At 42.4% G+C, this 20,504-nt stretch overlaps 1 protein-coding gene across 1 annotated transcript in view; it reads left to right on the plus strand.

Moving 5' to 3' along the window:
* Positions 1-436: 436 nt before the first annotated feature.
* LOC124035299 (soluble lamin-associated protein of 75 kDa-like) overlaps positions 437-20,504 on the plus strand; it is a gene marked incomplete at its 3' end in the record, with an annotated part of 40,653 nt that continues 20,585 nt past the window's right edge. Inside the window, exon 1 of the mRNA XM_046348760.1 lies at positions 437-563. The remainder of the gene's footprint in view (positions 564-20,504) is intronic.

Below are 20,504 nucleotides of genomic sequence, written 5' to 3' on the forward strand. Positions count from 1 at the left end.
GACTGAATTCATTCACATTTTAATTGCATTGTAATGACATAATCAGAAATCATTATTTTGACACATCAGATATTACCCCCACCAAAGAGGCAGGCTATCGCCCAGTAATAGGCGATGCTGATTGGCTAGAGAGGTTTAACAATGTATCAATTTACAAAATATTTCGCGGAATAGTTTATATGTTGTGACATTAACAGCCTATATAAATATTTTTATTTTAATATTTTCTAATTCAATAGGCTATTAGTCTGATAATTCATCAAACAGAAGATAAGTAAAATAAGTATTGTCTTTTGGGGTCATTTAAATGTTTTAAAATGTATTTTGACTGCAGGCAAAGTCGATTATGTAACGAGATTGTGCGTGCGCACTCATCTCCAGTTGGCCGCTTGGGCACGCAATTATGGGTAACTGCACCGGGCAATGTGAGGCGAGCATGCGCTAAAGCAAGCACAGACTTACGTAGGCCCAACACATAATAATACCATCACTGATGTTTACGTACGGAATTTAAATAAATAAAAGACTTATTCGCGGAGAAAACATTCTTCAACAGAACGAACGTGAGTTATATTGTTATTTTACGGCTCTTTTACGCGCCGCACTCGTTTTGTATGGGTGAATAATTCGGTATTTTTATTGTGCGTTTATTGAGCAAGTTTGATCAGCATCTCGGACGCACTGGTTGGATTAGGGATTGTTTGAACCCAGTCACTCCAGAAAGCTTTTTCAAAACAAACGGAACCCCCACTAGGTTTTATAAACAGCTGAATGTATCGTCGAGCAAAGCTTTTGACTCAACTTGCAGATAGAATATATGACCTCAATAGGTCGAGAACAAAATGTTCCAATCTCAGGACGTAGACTTTGTTAAATGTCCATCAGACCGTGATTTCATCCCTGATCCATGGGAAGATGTTGCACAATACGTTATGTAAGTGGTACGGAACGGAGGGCATTTCGGTAATAGAGTTCAGTTGTTAATGCTATGGAAAACGACGGTAATTGCACAAACCCAGGTCTAGCAAAGGTAAAATGCATGTCGCTCTCCCGCCAAGTCGGTTTCATAGGCTAAATGTTAATTGGTTAGAATGTTATGTTTAGATAAAGCCTATATTCTGCCAATGTGTTGGTTTATTAATGGGGCAGTAGACCTATGTTTTCCTTGTGAATTCGTTTAAAGATCGAATGTATTGTCGTGCAAAATACAGTAAATACAACAAGCCTTTCAATTTGCACTACTTGATTTCTGTGTGATCAGCTGGTTGACAGGTTCGAATGAAGTAGACCGACCACTTGCTTCACAATGATCTTTGCTTGGCTTTATTTGGATCATTATTTCATAACTTATTTTTCGAGTAGTGTGTGTGTGTGTGTGTGTGTGTGTGTGTGTGTGTGTGTGTGTGTGTGTGTGTGTGTGTGTGTGTGTGTGTGTGTGTGTGTGTGTGTGTGTGTGTGTGTGTGTGTGTGTGTGTGTGTGTGTGTGTGTGTGTGTGTGTGTGTGTGTGTGTGTGTGTTGGTGGCTCGTGGTTGCAATCCTTGGATTCTAGTCGTACAGCATGGCTACAAGGCAGAGTAGAGTACACACCCACTCTTTTGTGTTCGCAAAAAAATACTTCTTTCTTCTCACTCTCTCTTTCTTGGTTTCCCCATTCTGTGTTGTTGAACTTTTTGTTCCAAACGTGAGGGATAGCCTAGTAATTCTGGTATATTAAGAAAGTTGTGAATAATCATTGCAAATGTTATGCCTTCATATCGTGAAAGAACAGGATTTCAATATTACTGCGCGCCACCTATGCAAACGTGTGCGTGATAACTGCGCAGTCAGCATTTTATGCAGGTCTGTTTTTTTTTAGTTGGAAACATTTAGTTACATTCTAGGAATATAATATAAATATAATATAAATACTCTTCGGTTTGATTTTCATGTTGCCTTGGTTACTTTTGGATTTAGCTCGACGGCAGTTCAAATGTGTAGCCTATTTTGAAGAAGCATTACATGTTTTATAGTGATTAAAACGGTTTAGGTCCCAAAATGCACAATAAATGTGAAATGTTATGTGAAGTAGGGAAAAAAAGAGACAAGGAGGGCATTTCAAATGTTATCTGCATTTCAGTGTACTTGTTACATGTGAACTTGAATGTGCAATGCCCCACTCCACCCTGTTTGTACCCAATGCAATGGCAATGGCTAAAGGGGTAGTTCACTATTTTACAACATGATGTTAGATTTTTCCTACCATAAAAGTAGTCTATGGGCCATGAGAAATTGTAATCCAGTGTTCTTTTTTAAATGTATTTTTTAAACAACCACTACAAATTTAGCTAATTTTAGCCACCGCTAGCTAAAACTCTATGGACGTGAAGGGGGGCCGGGGGAATCACTTTAAAACAACTCCATATTTGGTTTGATGTTACGTAAAAGTGATATAGAGCCTGTTGCCCAACTATTAGGTACTTTAGTTATGTTGTCTTCAAGATATCACTTTCTCTCCTAAATTTACTTAATATTTTATTTGGGTACTAGTGATGGGAAGTTCGGCTCTTTTTGCTGACTGATCTATTCCACTCATTCAGTCAAAAGAGTCAAATCTTTCAACTAATTTCGTTCATTTGAGTCAGTAATGCCCAGAGTGTGCAGGACCCCCAACCGACGGAAGGAGGATAGATCACTCTACTATTCACTAAAAACACCCTGTCCTGGGGGCGTGTAGGGAGGGAGGGAGAGAGAGAGGGGGAGAGAGAGAGGGGGAGGTGGAGTATTCACTGCTAACACCCTGTCCTGTGGAGAGAGAGAGAGAGAGAGAGAGAGAGAGAGAGAGAGAGAGAGAGAGAGAGAGAGAGAGAGAGAGAGAGAGAGAGAGAGAGAGAGAGAGAGAGAGAGAGAGAGAGAGAGAGAGAGAGAGAGAGAGAGAGAGAGAGAGAAGTGGAATATTCACTGCTAACACCCTGTCCTGTGGGTAGAGAGAGAGAAAGAAATGGAGTACAGCACAGTATTCACTACTAACACCCTGTCCTGTGGGTAGAGAGAGAGATAGAGAGAGAGAAAGAAATGGAGTACAGCACAGTATTCACTACTAACACCCTGTCCTGGGGGTGTGTAGGGAGGGAGGAGTGGAGCACATCTGGGTTTCAATGGAATTACACACATTGGGCCTGATTCCGACCCGAGTTAAACTTGCTTAAATGGAATTACACACATTGGGCCTGATTCCGACCCGAGTTAAACTCGCTTAAATGGAATTCCCTTTTTATGCTCTTTTCTTTCTATGCATATTCTGACCTTGAGCTTAAGCATGAGCATAGTGTGTCATGTGGTTGTTGCTGAGGATCGTTAGTAGCAGGTGATGATATAAGAAAAGACATGTAGGCTAATGAAATGGTTGTGGTGCGGAGCGCAGACCAAGCCATAACAGTTTGAACCCAACGCATGGTGCAATACTTAGCTGTGTCATCACACAGTTCAATGCTTAGCACAGGCAATAGATGAGGCTATAGTCTACTATTGTACACTATTCTCCCTATTATAATTCTATGTACACTAATATTCCAACATTACCATGGATTAAGGAATGGACATTTTCAGAATTAATCAAACCATCATTTTTTGTTGTTGTTGTGTATAAAGGCTCTCCAAACCAGTTTTTTTATGACTCATAAATACTTTCATAATCCTAAATAATCTACAAAATCAGAGTGTTTTTTAAAATCTACCAGTTGGTGCTGAAACAGAGACTAATATGCATATATTAAAATGGCTTTCATTCATTGGTCCATAATATTCTCAAGCTGTTCTCTCCATGTATTCTATTGAGTCTGTGGACAAAATTCTAATTAAAGGTACACCATATTTAAATGGACGGCTTAAGATAAATGTACTGAAAACCATATTGAATGAAAACTCCACTAGAAAATCTGTTAAGCCAGCAAGTGAGAACATTTTAAGCGTTTGAATTCATTTACTCAGCATTTCCAAGGAACCACGCCTGCGAAGCCTGTTACGCACCTTCATAAGGTAAGTCTGAACACCAACTACTGAGAAGTGCATCAGAAAGGCATAAAGTCTGAATCGGGCCCGCGCTTAATTTGGCTTTCTGTCACTTACAGACATGTTGGTCTGCCTCGCCGTCATACTTTCTTTCTGTCACTTACAGACGTGTTGGTCTGCATCGCCGTCATACTTTCTTTCTGTCACTTACAGACGTGTTGGTCTGCCTCGCCGTCATACTTTCTTTCTCTCACTTACAGACGTGTTGGTCCGCCTCGCCGTCATACTTTCTTTCTCTCACTTACAGACGTGTTGGTCTGCCTCGTCCGTCATACTTTCTTTCTCTCACTTACAGACGTGTTGGTCCGCCTCGCCGTCATACTTTCTTTCTGTCACTTACAGACGTGTTGGTCCGCCTCGCCGTCATACTTTCTTTCTCTCACTTACAGACGTGTTGGTCTGCCTCGTCCGTCATACTTTCTTTCTCTCACTTACAGACGTGTTGGTCTGCCTCGCCGTCATACTTTCTTTCTGTCACTTACAGACGTGTTGGTCCGCCTCGCCGTCATACTTTCTTTCTCTCACTTACAGACGTGTTGGTCTGCATCGCCGTCATACTTTCTTTCTCTCACTTACAGACGTGTTGGTCTGCCTCGCCGTCATACTTTCTTTCTCTCACTTACAGACATGTTGGTCTGCCTCGTCCGTCATACTTTCTTTCTGTCACTTACAGACATGTTGGTCTGCATCGCCGTCATACTTTCTTTCTCTCACTTACAGACGTGTTGGTCTGCATCGCCGTCATACTTTCTTTCTGTCACTTACAGACGTGTTGGTCTGCCTCGTCCGTCATACTTTCTTTCTCTCTCAAACACGCACAACACACATCACAGCCTTTATGCGTGGCTGATAGCGACCTCTTACATTACAGGGTGTGTCAGCAGAAACAGTGATGGCTGTGATAGACTGACAGACAGAAATAAGGGAATTGAGACTGTCACCATTCAGTTCAAATGAAAACACACACACAGCTGGAGCTCTATACACTCGACTCTATATAACGACCAGTTTTACATAACAGCCCAGTTTTCTCCGTTCATAATATGTGATGTTACACGGATGTTTGTGAGGCAGTGACGCAAAACATAGTCTGTTTTCTTGGTTGTGGAGGAAGTAGCACAAACATATAGCTTCTAACTTGTTCTTGATAACCCAGACACAAGTAAGCATTTTGATGAGTCAAGTTGTGTACAAGTGGGTGCTGCACATTGGTGGTGGATGAGGTGAGTTTCCTCCTAACTAAAGACCGATTATTATTATTATTATTATTATAGCCTTCTGATGATATCGGAGGGGTGAACTACAAAGCTAGCTAGATCTACTCAGGTTTTACTAAAGCTAACTAGCGTTAGTTAGATCCACATTCCAGCTCTGATATCTGGCCAAAAAGAGTATGACATTGTTGCTGTCTGTAGCACTGAATGCAAGGGAAGCCAGTGAGCATTTGGCCTCCTATATATACACTTTTAAAATAAAATAATAGCCAATTAGCATTGAGCTAAACAGAGAGAGCTCAGCTGTGAATGGTCCTGGCACACCAAATAAAGTGTCAAGGGAAGTCAGTTTGGATTTGGCTTCAGACCAATCACATCAGAAGGCAAACGTCAATGACAGAACTTTAATTTTTGCATCTCATTGTGGCTTGTTAGCTAGGTAAAATCGTTCCAAAATTAGCCATGGATGGAGATAGGGATTTGGACTTGTGGTTATACTTAATTCTCTGTAATGGCCAATAATTATAACAGGGATTCTGATCCAATCATAAATTCATACATTGTACCCTGTGCCTGAGAGAATGGAAGTTCAAATCATATCAAACTTTATTTGTCACATGTGCCGACAGTGTAGTTCAAGAACTATTTACCAAGTAATCTAAAGTAAAAAATAATATAAAGTAACAACTAAAATAACAAAAAAAGGCTATATACAGGGGGTACCAGTACTCAGTCAGTGTGCGGGGGTAAAGGTTAGTTGTGGTAATTTATAGATTTAGGGGTGAAGTGACTATGCATAGATAATAAACAGCATAGCAGCAGCGTAAAAAACAAATGGAGGGAGGGGAGTGTGAATGTAAATAGTCCAGTGGCCATTTGATGAATTGTTCAGCAGTCTTATGGCTTGGGGGTAGATCAGCGGTCTTATGGCCTGGGGGTAGATCAGCAGTCTTATGGCTTGGGGGTAGATCAGCAGTCTTATGGCTTGGGGGTAGATCAGCAGTCTTATGGCTTGGGGGTAGATCAGCAGTCTTATGGCCTGGGGGTAGATCAGCAGTCTTATGGCTTGGGGGTAGATCAGCAGTCTTATGGCTTGGGGGTAGAAGATGTTAAGGAGCCTTTTGGTCCTAGACTTGGCGTTACAGTACCGCTTGCCCTGCGGTAGCAGAGAAAACAGTCTATGACTTGGTGACTGGGGTCTTTGACAAGGGTTTGGGCTTTCCTCTGACACCGCCTAGTCACCAGTATATACAGTTGAAGTCGGACATTTACGTACACTTAGGTTGGAGTCATTAAAACTCGTTTTTCAACCACTCCACAAATGTCTTGTTAACAAACTATAGTTTTGGCAAGTCGGTTAGGACATCTACTTTGTGCATGACACAAGTAATTTTTCCAACAATTGTTTACAGACGGATCATTTCACGTATCATTCACTGTATCACAATTCCAGTGGGTCAGAAGTTTACATACACTACGTTGACTGTGCCTTTAAACAGCTTGGAAAATTCCAGAAAATTATGTCATGGCTTTAGAAGCTTCTGAAAGGCTAATTGACATAATTTGAGTCAATTGGAGGTGTACCTGTGGATGTATTTCAAGGCCAACCTTCAAACTCAGTGCATCTTTGCTTGACATCATTGGAAAATCAAAAGAAATCAGCCAAGACTTCAGAAAAAAATTGTAGACCTCCACAAGTCTGTTATATCCTTGGGAGCAGTTTCCAAACGCCTGAAGGTACCACGTTCATCTGTACAAACAATAGTATGTAAGTATAAACACCATGGGACTACGCAGCCGTCATACCACTCAGGAAGGAGACGCATTCTGTCTCCTAGAGATTAATGTACTTTGGTGCAAAAAGTGTAAATCAATCCCAGAACAACAGCAAAGGACCTTGTGAAGATGCTGGAGGAAACGGGCACAAAAGTTTTTTAAATTTTTATTTCACCTTTATTTAACCAGGTGGGCTAGATGAGAACAAGTTCTCATTTACAACTGCGACCTGGCCAAGATAAAGCATAGCAGTTTGACACATACAACAACACAGAGTTACACATGGAGTAAACAAAACATACAGTCAATAATACAGTAGAAAATAAGGAAAAAGTCTATATACAGTGAGTGCAAATGAGGTAAGATAAGGGAGTTAAGGCAATAAATAGACCATGGTGGCGAAGTAAATGACAATATAGCAATTAAACACTGGAATGGTAGATGTGCAGAAGGTGAATGTGCAAGTAGAGATACTGGGGTGCAAAAGGAGCAAGATGAATAAATAACAGTATGGGGATGAGATAGTTAGATGGGCTGTTTACAGATGGGCTATGTACAGGTGCAGTGATCTGTGAGATGTTCTGACAGCTGGTGCTTAAAGGTAGTGAGGGAGATATGAGTCTCCAGCTTCAGTGATTTTTGCAGTTCGTTCCAGTCATTGGCAGCAGAGAACTGGAAGGAAAGACGGCCAAAGGAGGAATTGGCTTTGGAGGTGACCAATGAGATATACCTGCTGGAGTGCGTGCTACGAGTGGGTGCTGCTATGGTGACCAGTGAGCTGAGATAAGGTGGGGCTTTACCTAGCAGAGACTTGTAGATGACCTGGAGCCAGTGGGTTTGGCGACGAATATGAAGCGAGGGCCAGCCAACAAGAGCGTACAGGTCACAGTGGTGGGGTAGTATATGGGGTTTTGGTGATAAAACGGATGGCACTGTGATAGACTGCATCCACTTTGTTGAGTAGAGTGTTGGAGGCTATTTTATAGATGACATCGCCAAAGTCGAGGATCGGTAGGATGGTCAGTTTTATGTTTTTTATGTTTGGCAGCATGAGTGAAGGATTCTTTGTTGTGAAATAGTAAGCCGATTCTAGATTACATTTTGGATTGGAGATGCTTAATTTGAGTCTGGAAGGAGAGTTTACAGTCTTACCAGACACCTAGGTATTTGTAGTTGTCCATGTATTATATGTCAGAACAGTCCAGAGTAGTGATGCTGGACGGGCGGGCAGGTGCGGGCAGTGATTGGTTGAAGAGCATGCATTTAGTTCTACTTGCATTTAAGAGCAGTTGGAGGCCATGGAAGGAGAGTTGTATGGCATTGAAACTCTGGAGGTTGGTTAACACAGTGTCCAAAGAAGGGCCAGAAGAATACAGAATGGTTTCGTCCCTGTGGCACCCCCATAGAGACTGCCAGAGGTCCGGACAACAGGCCCTCTGATTTGACACACTGAACTCTATCAGATAAGTAGTTGGTGAACCAGGCGAGGCAATCATTTGAAAAACCAAGGCTGTTGAGTCTGCCAATAAGAATGTGGCGATTGACAGAGTCGAAAGCCTTAGCAAGGTCGATGAATACGGCGATGAATGCACAGTAATGTCTCTTTTTCGATGGCTGTTATGATATCATTTAGGACCTTGAGTGTGGCTGAGCTGCACCCATGACCAGCTCTGAAACCAGATAGCGGAGAAGGTATGGTGGGATTCTAAATGGTTGGTAATCTGTTTGAACAGAGAAAGATATGGTAGGATGTGAATACAGTGGGGGTAAACCTGTGCATAGAGTGACGATGAAGGAGATATAGTCTCTAGACATATCATTTAAACCAGGTGATGTCATCGCATGTGTGGTAGGTGGAATCAAAGTGTTAGATAAGGCGTATTGGGCAGGGCTAGATGCTCTACAGTGAAATAAGGCAATAATTACTAACCAAAACAGCAATGGACAAGGCATATTGATGTTAGCGAGAGGCATGCGTAGCCTAGTGAATCATAGGAGTCCAGTGAATGGCTTCAGGCAGTTAGCGGGCCAGGGCAAGCAAGCTAGCAGAAAAAGGGCCTTGGGGGGACGTCGCGACGGAAGAAAGTCCGTTGTGGCCCCCTCGTGCTGTTACGTCGGCAGATGGATCAGCAGGGCTCTGTGTGGTAAACCAGGCCAATTGGCAAAATAGGTTTGGTGGCCAAAGAAATTGTCCGATGAGCCTCTTAAGCTAACAGTCCGATGTGCAGGCCACGGCTAACAGGCTAACAGATGGGCATTCAGGGGGACGATGAAATGGCGGAGCTAGTTTAGAAAACCCCTCGGGCAGATCACGTCGGTGGTCCAGTCATGATGGGTTGGGGCCGGTTGGCAAAATAGGTATTGTAGCCCAGGGAGTGACTGATGGACCTCTATTGGCTAGCTGGTGAGATTGGCTTAGCAGATTGGCCTGGCAAGGATAGCTCCAGGCTAATTGGTTCTTGCTTCGAGACAGGGACGTTAGCTAGGAGTGGGCACTCGGATAGCTAGCTGCGGTGATCCACGTGAAGAAAAAGCTTGCGGTAGGAATCCGGAGATATGGAGAAAAATAAGTCAGATATGCTCTGGTTTGAGTCGCGCTGTGCAGACTGGCGAAAGTTTCCATGCTAGAGGTAGCTGATGACCCCACTAGCAGTGACTAGCTGACTACTAGCTAAGTATCTAAAAAAGTATCTATATCCACAGTAAAACAAGCCCTATATCGACATAACCTGAAAGGCCGCTCAGCAAGGAAGAAGCCACTGCTCCAAAACCGCCATAAAAAAGCCAGACTACAGTTTGCAACTGCACATGGGGACGAAGATCGTACTTTTTGGAGAAATGTCCTCTGGTCTGATGAAACAAAAATAGAACTGTTTGGCCATAATGACCATCGTTATGTTTGGAGGAAAAATGGGGAGGCTTGCAAGCCGAAGAACACCATCCCAACCGTGAAGCACGGGGGTGGCAGTGTCATGTTTTGGGGGTACTTTGCTGCAGGAGGGACTGGTGCACTTCACAAAATAGATGGCATCATGAGGTGGAAAATTGCGTGGATATATTGAAGCAACATCTCAAGACATCAGTCAGGAAGTTGACGCTTGGTCGCAAATGGGTCTTCCAAATGGACAATGACCTCAAGCATACTTCCAATGTTGTGGCAAAATGGCTTCAGGACAACAAAGTCAAGGTATTGGAGTGGCCATCACAAAGCCCTGACCTCAATCCTATAGAAAATCTGTGGGAAGAACTGAAAAAGTGTGTGCGAGCAAGGAGGCCTACAATCTTGGCTCAGTTATACCAGCTCTGTCAGGAGGAATGGGCCAAAATTCACCCAACTTATTGTGGGAAGCTTGTGGAAGGCTACCCAAAATGTTTGACCCAAGTTAAATCATTTAAAGGCAATGCTAGCAAATACTAATTGAGTGTATGTAAACTTCTGACCCACTGCGAATGTGATGAAAGAAATAGAAGCTGAAATAAATAATTATCTCTACTATTATTCTGACATTTCACATTCTTAAAATGAAGTGGTGAACCTAACTGACCTAAGACAGGGATTTTTTTACTCGGATTAAATTTCAGGAATTGTGAAAAACGGAGTTTAAATGTATTTGGCTAAGGTGTTTGTAAACTTCCTACTTCAACTGTAGGTCCTGTATGTCAGGAAGCTTGACCCCAGTGATGTAATGGGCTGTACACACTACCCACCTGTAGCGCCTTACGGTCAGATTCCAAGCACTTGCTCCAAGCACATACCAGGCGGTGATGCATCCAGTCGGAATGCTCTCAATGGTGCAGCTGTAGAACTTTTTTAGGATCTGGGGAGCCATGTCACGGATCCCTCTAGAACTTTCATTGTGCACACCTGGCCCGTATTCCCACTGATTGTATTTGTATATAGGTGTCCTTTGTTCACCATGGTCTTGTCGATTATTAGTACTATATCCGTTGGTGTGTGTGAGGACCTGTGCTGCGTGTTTTGGGCTTTCGTGCCCTTGTGGATTGTGCAGATGATTACGGGTTTCGTCCCGTATGATAATCATTGTGCGCTTGTGTTATTTATTCAAGGTACTCCTCGTTCTTTTGTTTGGGGGTTCTACCCTATGTTTTGTTATGTGTTTGTTTGGGGGTTCTACCCTATGTTTTGTTATGTGTTTGTTTGGGGGTTCTACCCTATGTTTTGTTATGTGTTTGTTTGGGGGTTACTACCCTATGTTTTGTTATGTGTTTGTTTGGGGGTTACTACCCTATGTTTTGTTATGTGTTTGTTTGGGGGTTACTACCCTATGTTTTGTTATGTGTTTGTTTGGGGGTTCTACCCTATGTTTTGTTATGTGTTTGTTTGGGGGTTCTACCCTATGTTTTGTTATGTGTTTGTTTGGGGGTTACTACCCTATGTTTTGTTATGTGTTTGTTTGGGGGTTCTACCCTATGTTTTGTTATGTGTTTGTTTGGGGTTTCTACCCTATGTTTTGTTATGTGTTTGTTTGGGGGTTCTACCCTATGTTTTGTTATGTGTTTGTTTGGGGGTTCTACCCTATATTTTGTTATGTGTTTGTTTGGGGGTTCTACCCTATGTTTTGTTATGTGTTTGTTTGGGGGTTCTACCCTATGTTTTGTTATGTGTTTGTTTGGGGGTTACTACCCTATATTTTGTTATGTGTTTGTTTGGGGGTTCTACCCTATGTTTTGTTATGTGTTTGTTTGGGGGTTCTACCCTATGTTTTGTTATGTGTTTGTTTGGGGGTTACTACCCTATGTTTTGTTATGTGTTTGTTTGGGGGTTACTACCCTATGTTTTGTTATGTGTTTGTTTGGGGGTTCTACCCTATGTTTTGTTATGTGTTTGTTTGGGGGTTACTACCCTATATTTTGTTATGTGTTTGTTTGGGGGTTCTACCCTATGTTTTGTTGTGTTTGTTTGGGGGTTACTACCCTATGTTTTGTTATGTGTTTGTTTGGGGTTACTACCCTATATTTTGTTATGTGTTTGTTTGGGGTTCTACCCTATGTTTTGTTATGTGTTTGTTTGGGGGTTCTACCCTATGTTTTGTTATGTGTTTGTTTGGGGGTTCTACCCTATGTTTTGTTATGTGTTTGTTTGGGGGTTCTACCCTATGTTTTGTTATGTGTTTGTTTGGGGGTTCTACCCTATGTTTTGTTATGTGTTTGTTTGGGGTTACTACCCTATGTTTTGTTATGTGTTTGTTTGGGGGTTCTACCCTATGTTTTGTTATGTGTTTGTTTGGGGGTTACTACCCTATATTTTGTTATGTGTTTGTTTGGGGTTCTACCCTATGTTTTGTTATGTGTTTGTTTGGGGGTTCTACCCTATGTTTTGTTATGTGTTTGTTTGGGGGTTCTACCCTATGTTTTGTTATGTGTTTGTTTGGGGGTTACTACCCTATGTTTTGTTATGTGTTTGTTTGGGGGTTCTACCCTATGTTTTGTTATGTGTTTGTTTGGGGGTTACTACCCTATATTTTGTTATGTGTTTGTTTGGGGGTTCTACCCTATGTTTTGTTATGTGTTTGTTTGGGGGTTACTACCCTATATTTTGTTATGTGTTTGTTTGGGGGTTCTACCCTATGTTTTGTTATGTGTTTGTTTGGGGGTTACTACCCTATGTTTTGTTATGTGTTTGTTTGGGGGTTACTACCCTATATTTTGTTATGTGTTTGTTTGGGGGTTCTACCCTATGTTTTGTTATGTGTTTGTTTGGGGGTTCTACCCTATGTTTTGTTATGTGTTTGTTTGGGGGTTCTACCCTATGTTTTGTTATGTGTTTGTTTGGGGGTTACTACCCTATGTTTTGTTATGTGTTTGTTTGGGGGTTCTACCCTATGTTTTGTTATGTGTTTGTTTGGGGGTTCTACCCTATGTTTTGTTATGTGTTTGTTTGGGGGTTCTACCCTATGTTTTGTTATGTGTTTGTTTGGGGGTTCTACCCTATATTTTGTTATGTGTTTGTTTGGGGGTTCTACCCTATATTTTGTTATGTGTGTGTTTGGGGGTTCTACCCTATGTTTTGTTATGTGTTTGTTTGGGGGTTCTACCCTATGTTTTGTTATGTGTTTGTTTGGGGGTTCTACCCTATGTTTTGTTATGTGTTTGTTTGGGGGTTCTACCCTATGTTTTGTTATGTGTTTGTTTGGGGGTTCTACCCTGTGTTTTGTTATGTGTTTGTTTGGGGGTTCTACCCTGTGTTTTGTTATGTGTTTGTTTGGGGGTTCTACCCTATGTTTTGTTATGTGTTTGTTTGGTCTTCGTCCCCGTGCCTTTACACGGCATGCTGTAATTTGGGCTGAATAAAAAAAAAACTATTACACATTCCTGCACCTGTCTCCCGAATCATTTAGAACAGTATGACAACCCATGACAAATCTTCTCTCTCTCCTGGGGGGTGAAAGGTGTTGTTGTGTCCTCTTCATGACTGTGCTGGTGTGTTTGGACCATGATAGTTTGTTGGTGATGTGGACACCAAGGAACTTGAATCTCTCGATCCTCTCCATTACTGCCCCGTCAATGTTAACGTTCAGCCCACCTTTTCTTGTAGTCCACAATCAACTCCTTTGTCTTGCTCACATTGAGGGAGAGGTTGTTGTCCTGGCACCACGCTGCCAGGTCTCATCGTTGTCGGTGATCAGGCCTAACACTGTTGTGTCGTCAGCAAACTTAATGATAGTGTTGGAGTCGTGCTTGGCCACGCAGTCGTGGGTGTACAGGGAGTATAGGAGGGGACTAAGCACACACCCCCGAGGGGCCCCCATGTTGAGGATCAGCGTGGCAGATGTGTTGTTGCCTACCCTTACCACCTGGGGGCGGTCCGTCAGAAGGTCCAGGACCCAGTTGCAGAGGGAGGTGTCCTTATCTTAGTGATGAGCTTTGAGGACACTATGTGAGAAAATTATTCTCACATAGGTGTTCCTTTTGTCACGGTGGGAAAGGGCAGTGTGGAGTGCAATAGCAATTGTGTTATCTGTGGATCTGTTTGGGCGGTATATTAATTGGAGTGGGTCTAGGGGTTCTGGGATAATGGTGTGACTAGCCTTTCAAAGCACTTCATGGCTACAGTTGTGAGTGCTACGGGTCGGTAGTCATTTAGGCAGGTTACTTTGGCGTTCTTGGCCACAGGGCCTATGGTGGTCTGATTCAAACATGTAGGTATTACAGACTTGGTCAGGGAGAGGTTGAAAATGTCAGGGAAGACACTTTCCAGTTGGTCAGAGCATGCTCTGAGTACACATCCTGGTATTCCGTCTGGTCCTGCGGCTTTGTGAATGTTGACCTGTTTAAAGGTCTTACTCACATCGGCTACGGAGAGCGTGATCACACAGTCGTCGGGAACAGCTGATGCTCTCGTGCATGCTTCAGTGTTGCTTGCCTTGAAGCGAGCATAGAAGTAATTTAGTACATGTCCTGGTAATCCGTCTGGTCCTGTGAATGTTTACTTGTCATGCCTGCTCCCCCTCCCCCTCCCTGGCGCTTGAGGGCACCAGGCTACTCTTATCTACACGCACCTGTCACCATCATTATGCGCAGCAACGCTCATTGGACTCACATGGATTCCTTCCGTGGTTGATAACCCTGTATATCTGTCTGTTCCTCTGTGGTGTTCCCTGTGTCCCCATTAATTGTTGTTAAGTGTTCATGTCCAGACACTGTTCCTGTTCCGTTTCATGTCCGTCAGCTATTAAACCTTCACTCCCTGTACCTGCTTTTCGCCTCTTCTTACAGGCCTGTCTCATAGTGTAGGGCTAAGATGCGAGGAGGAATATATTGAGTGAGATTTGTCACGTGAATTTATTTGACTGTTGTAGTCAAACATACAGTATGAACTCATTGACAGACACCACGTGAAAGTGCACATTCTGTCAATAAAGAAGGGCAGAGATTGAGGAAACCCGTTGTGCAAGTACAGGAAACTTTATGATGCGTCCGCTGCTGAACTTCATGTCTGAAGGGACTGAGGGGCGAGAGAGTGGAACAGGAACAGGGACTGCAACAGGGACTGAGGAGAGAGAGAGTGGAACAGGAACAGGGACTGGAACAGGGACTGAGGAAAGAGAGAGAGGGGTCTGCACTGCAACAGGGACTGAGGGGCGAGAGAGTGGAACAGGAACAGGGACTGAGGAGAGAGAGAGGGGTCTGCATTGCAACAGGGACTGAGGAGAGAGAGAGGGGTCTGCACTGCAACAGGGACTGAGGAGAGAGAGAGGGGTCTGCACTGCAACAGGGACTGAGGAGAGAGAGAGGGGTCTGCACTGCAACAGGGACTGAGGGGCGAGAGAGTGGAACAGGAACAGGGACTGAGGAGAGAGAGAGGTCTGCACTGGAACAGGGACTGAGGAGAGAGAGAGAGAGGGTATTCACTGGAACAGGGACTGAGGAGAGAGAGCGGGCATATGCACTGGAACAGGGACTGAAGAGAGAGAGAGGGGTATGCACTGGAACAGGGACTGAGGGGAGAGAGAGGGGTATGCACTGCTACAGGGACTGAGGAGAGAGAGAGAGGGGTATGCACTGCAACAGGGACTGAGGAGAGAGAGAGGGGTATGCACTGGAACAGGGACTGAGGAGAGAGAGAGGGGTATGCACTGGAACAGGGACTGAGGAGAGAGAGAGAGGGGTATGCACTGCAACAGGGACTGAGGAGAGAGAGAGGTGTATGCACTGGAACAGGGACTGAGGAGAGAAAGAGGGGTATGCACTGGAACAGGGACTGAGGAGAGAGAGAGGGGTATGCACTGGAACAGGGACTGAGGAGAGAGAGAGGGGTATGCACTGGAACAGGGACTGAGGAGAGAGAGAGAGGGGTATGCACTGCAACAGGGACTGAGGAGAGAGAGAGAGGTGTATGCACTGGAACAGGGACTGAGGAGAGAAAGAGGGGTATGCACTGGAACAGGGACTGAGGAGAGAGAGAGGGGTATGCACTGGAACAGGGACTGAGGAGAGAGAGAGGGGTATGCACTGGAACAGGGACTGAGGAGAGAGAGAGGGGTATGCACTGGAACAGGGACTGAGGAGAGAGAGAGGGGGGTATGCACTGCAACAGGGACCGGAACAAACCACATGGAAAGTGTTAATGTTTATATATGTGTAAATTGTGGTCCATTATTGTGTGTTTATATTTATTCAGGTGTCCATACATGTTTATGATTTATGTTTATGTATGTTGTTTGTGTTTGTTGTTTGTTGTTTGTTGTTTTCTGTTCGTTTGTGTTTGTTGTTTATGTTTGTTTGTTGTTTGTTTGTTTGTTGTTTATGTTTTGAATCTATACATGCATTGAGTGTTTTTATATGGCCTTGTGTGTGCATGTTTATTTGCATATGTTCACTGGTGCATATGTGTGTGTGCACAATAGTGTGTGTGTGTGTGCATGCATATAGAGTGTGTTTATTTCTTTGTGTGTATCACAGGAGGTTGGTGGCACCTTAATTGGGGAGGATGCGGTCGTGGTAACGACTGGTGCGGAATCATCGGAATGTAACAAATACAACACATTGTTTCCATGGTTTCCAGGTGTTTGATGCCATTCCATTTGCTACGTTCCATTATTATGAGCCGTTCTCTCCCGTTGTGTATGTAGATATCTGTGCACCAGGGGTTCCGCTGCTGTCGTGTAGCTGTGGTGCTGCGTTGAGGAGCAGGTTGAAGATGGTAGAACAGTCCTCTGCAACCAAATCAAGTGATGACTACAACAATCTGACAACCCCACAGTAGAATAGTTTATTTAATTACCTAGTTGGCTCGTTGTTGTGTGTTTTATTCAAGATAAATATTTATCTCAAGATAAATATTTATCTTGAGGCGCATGCAAGTTACGAGTGCCACAGGAAGAGAAACATGCATTCTGACAAGCAGTCAATGCACAACAATTCCTGCAAACGCGGGCAAAATAGTAGTTTTTATGGTCTTTGTTAAAAGAGGGGGATCCCAGCTTTCCATTCCTACGTGTGAACTGCACCATTTTAAACCCAGAGTTTATAGCAGCGGCATAGTTAAGCACGTTACCACTCCACAATTGGCCCTGAGTGCATAGGGGAGATGTAGAGGTCCTGGGCTGGTGTGGTTACACATTGTCTGCGGTTGTTAGGCCGGTTGGACATACTGCCAAATTCTCTAAAACTACATTGGAAGTGGCTTATGGTTGAGAAATGAACATTTAATTATCTGGCAAAAGCTCTGGTGGACATTCCTGCGGTCAGCATTCCAATAGCACACTCCCTGAAATCTTGAGACCTCTGTGGCTTTGTGACAAAACTGCACATTTTAGAGTGGCCTTTTATTGTTCCCAGCACAAGGTGACCCTGCGTAATGCTCATGCTGTTTAATCAGGTGGATGGATTATCTTGGCAAAGGAGAAATGCTCACTAACAGGGATTTAAGCATGTGTGTCGGCACAAAATCTGATTGAAATAAGCTTTATGTGCATATAGAACATTTCTGGGTTCTTTTATTTCAGCTCATGAAACATGGAACCAACACTTTACATGTTGCGTTTATATTTTTATAGATAAATGCCTGCTTTGTTGACAAACTCAGTATATTGTTGATTTAATTGTACTGAAGGTCACAAACAGAGATCCTAACCAGTTATTGTTCATTGTTACTTCGGTTCAGTGTGTACTACATTTAGCATCATAGTTTAGTTGACTTGTCTTAGACAGTCTACAGGTAGATTTAAACATAGGCTGGTCTTATGTCATAACAGGATAATCAACTTGCAGAACTTGTGTTTCCTGTTGGAGAAATGCTAGCTAGAACGTAGTGTTCTTTCTGGTTCTCAACAAGTGTTGAGGAAGCAAAAACAGATTGAGAAGAACCCGTTATCAAATGATCCAACTGGCTTTATAACATCTTCAGTTAATTACATCTTTAAGAAGTCACTGTCTCTTGGCCGTGAGGTTTGGAACTCTGACAGTAGATCCATTCTGCTGTTATAACTGAAAACAGATTTAGTGTTCTCTCTCTCTCTCTCTCAGCATGTGGTGGCCTGTTGTTATTCCCTTGGCAGTTCTCTCAGAGCAGTTTGGAACATTAGCATAGTGTTAACATTAGCTTAGTGTTAATATTAGCATAGTGCTCCTCATCAGGGCGTGATTACCTCTTCAACGATCATCTTAAATAAGACATCTCAGTCTTAACCCACTGCATGCATTTTTTAAACTTATTTTCCTAATAGCACTGACTTTGCTGATAACGTCTTTATTGAGGAAAAATGTACTGACTACAACTGTGATATGTGGTTGTCTCAACTAGCTAGCTTAAGATGAATGAACTAACTGTAAGTCGCTCTGGATGAGAGAATCTGCTAAATGACAAAACTGTTTAAAACAAATGGTAATGTAAAGTGATTTGAGATGTTAGCCTACAATGTTAGCTTCGGGGGCAGTTTGGTGTGCCTCTAAGTCAGACAAACGTGTTCAGTTTGTTTGTAGTATTAGTATGGTAATGGTTAATAGATGCATATGACCGGTTACATTTTTGCTAATTATTATGTTTGTATGACTGACATGTTTTGTGTGCCATGACATTGGAGCGTGTGTGTGACTGTGTGTGACTGTGTGTGACTGTGTGTGACTGTGTGTGACTGTGTGTTTTTAGTCCACAGAGTAATTCCACCTCAAAAAGCACCAGAAAGAGAGGACTTCCCACCATCTCAGATTGTTCTGAAACTATTTATATCGTTAGAAACAGAGGATTAACATTCCTGAAACATTATTTTGTTGAAAGATAATTTGAACACTGAGAAATTAAGCTAATTTATTGCACCCAATTTGGCCATTTCAATTTATAGGATTCATATAATATTAAATAAATAGTGTACCCAATATCTGATTTGGACCAAACCTCTTCTAAACAGTGATTAAGGAATGTAAATGAATGGTCAAAAGCCATCCAAGGACCCCAACATCCAGTATACATCATCAGTGATTTATGTTTGACAAGTAGTATGAAGCTGCGGCTTGGAGTATTGTTTATTCATACTATGTAATGTATTCTTAGTGAATTTGATTGTTTTTTTGTCTCTGTTCAGATAAATTTGCCAAATTAGCATTTTCCCCTATGAATGAATGTTAAAGTACCAGGTTTTGCCCACTAGATTTTACTGTGTCTGCTACTGCCATACCCTTTTATCAATTTTGCTGGTCTCTTGCATTTCTTCAATGGATCACAACATTTACAACTTTGGGTAGAATACCAATAGCTTTTGCTTTTAATCCAAATAAATTGTGTGGTTATCCTCAAGTCAAGCCAGCCCTCCATGAAAGCAATTGAGTTCTTCCTTCTCTTAGCAGCTAATGCTTCAACCCAACTCACCTTGAAGAGTCCAACAAGTGGCAGCTCTCTGAGAGGGCTATGCCTATGGTGAAATTCTCATATGAAGACTTTTCCTACAACCCCAAACAAATCTATTGAGAAATGGACTAGTGACTGTTGCATGGCAGGTTTCTGTTTCTCAATAAAACTATTAAAACACCTCTTTATATGTCGTGTGATTAGTGTAATTCACCATCAAACCCATACCATTACCATTGTAAAACACTATACAGTATGTGCTTTGGACTTTTACCATTGAAGACCTTTAGAGACCATAACATTGAAGCCATTATATTTGCTGTAGCCTAATGATTTGCTTGTTCACCAGGGATGGTCTAATCCAGACCTTTTTTTAAAGGGAATAAATCCCAAACACAGGGGCCATTTCCTGGACCTAGATTAAACCTAAGAGAAGGACAAACTGCTTTGGTTTCATGGAGGACTGGCTTGAATTGAGGATGACATTATTATTATTTTCAACATGAGCTAATTGATTGTTTTTTTACCCAAAGTTGTAAAGAAAATGTTGTGCTCACGAGACAAGCAACATTGATAAAAGGGTGTGGCAGTAGCAAAAACAGCAGCATCTAGTGGGCAAAACCTAGTACTTTAAGGCCAGGCAACACACTCATAGGGCAATTTGTCCCCTTAATAAAATAATAATCACATTTTACCAGTTGAATGTAGACCAAAATATAATACTTTTTTGGGTTAAACATGTTATGAAATATTTTATTAAAACATGCAAATGAGGCAATAGCTCATTAAATATGCACATATTTGCATATCGCACAAATCCATTTTTTCTGGACACTGGATGAAGTCCAGCATTTTGTCCAGAGCAGATTGTGGATAAATACTTTTTCAAATCTTTCTATCTGTAAAATAATAAATATTTTTTTCCCCAAATAAAATGTTATCTACAGTGCCTTCAGAAAGCATTCAGAACCTTGAATTTTTCCACATTTTGTTGTGTTACAGCCTCAATTTAAAATGGATGAAATAGAGATTATTTGTCACTGACCTACACACAATACCCCCATCGTGACATCACAATCCCCCATCGTGACATCACAATCCCCCATCGTGACATCACAATCCCCCATCGTGACTTCACAATCCCCCATCGTGACTTCAC

This window comes from Oncorhynchus gorbuscha, linkage group LG05 (genome assembly GCF_021184085.1).
Source record: "Oncorhynchus gorbuscha isolate QuinsamMale2020 ecotype Even-year linkage group LG05, OgorEven_v1.0, whole genome shotgun sequence".
NCBI lineage: Eukaryota > Metazoa > Chordata > Actinopteri > Salmoniformes > Salmonidae > Oncorhynchus > Oncorhynchus gorbuscha.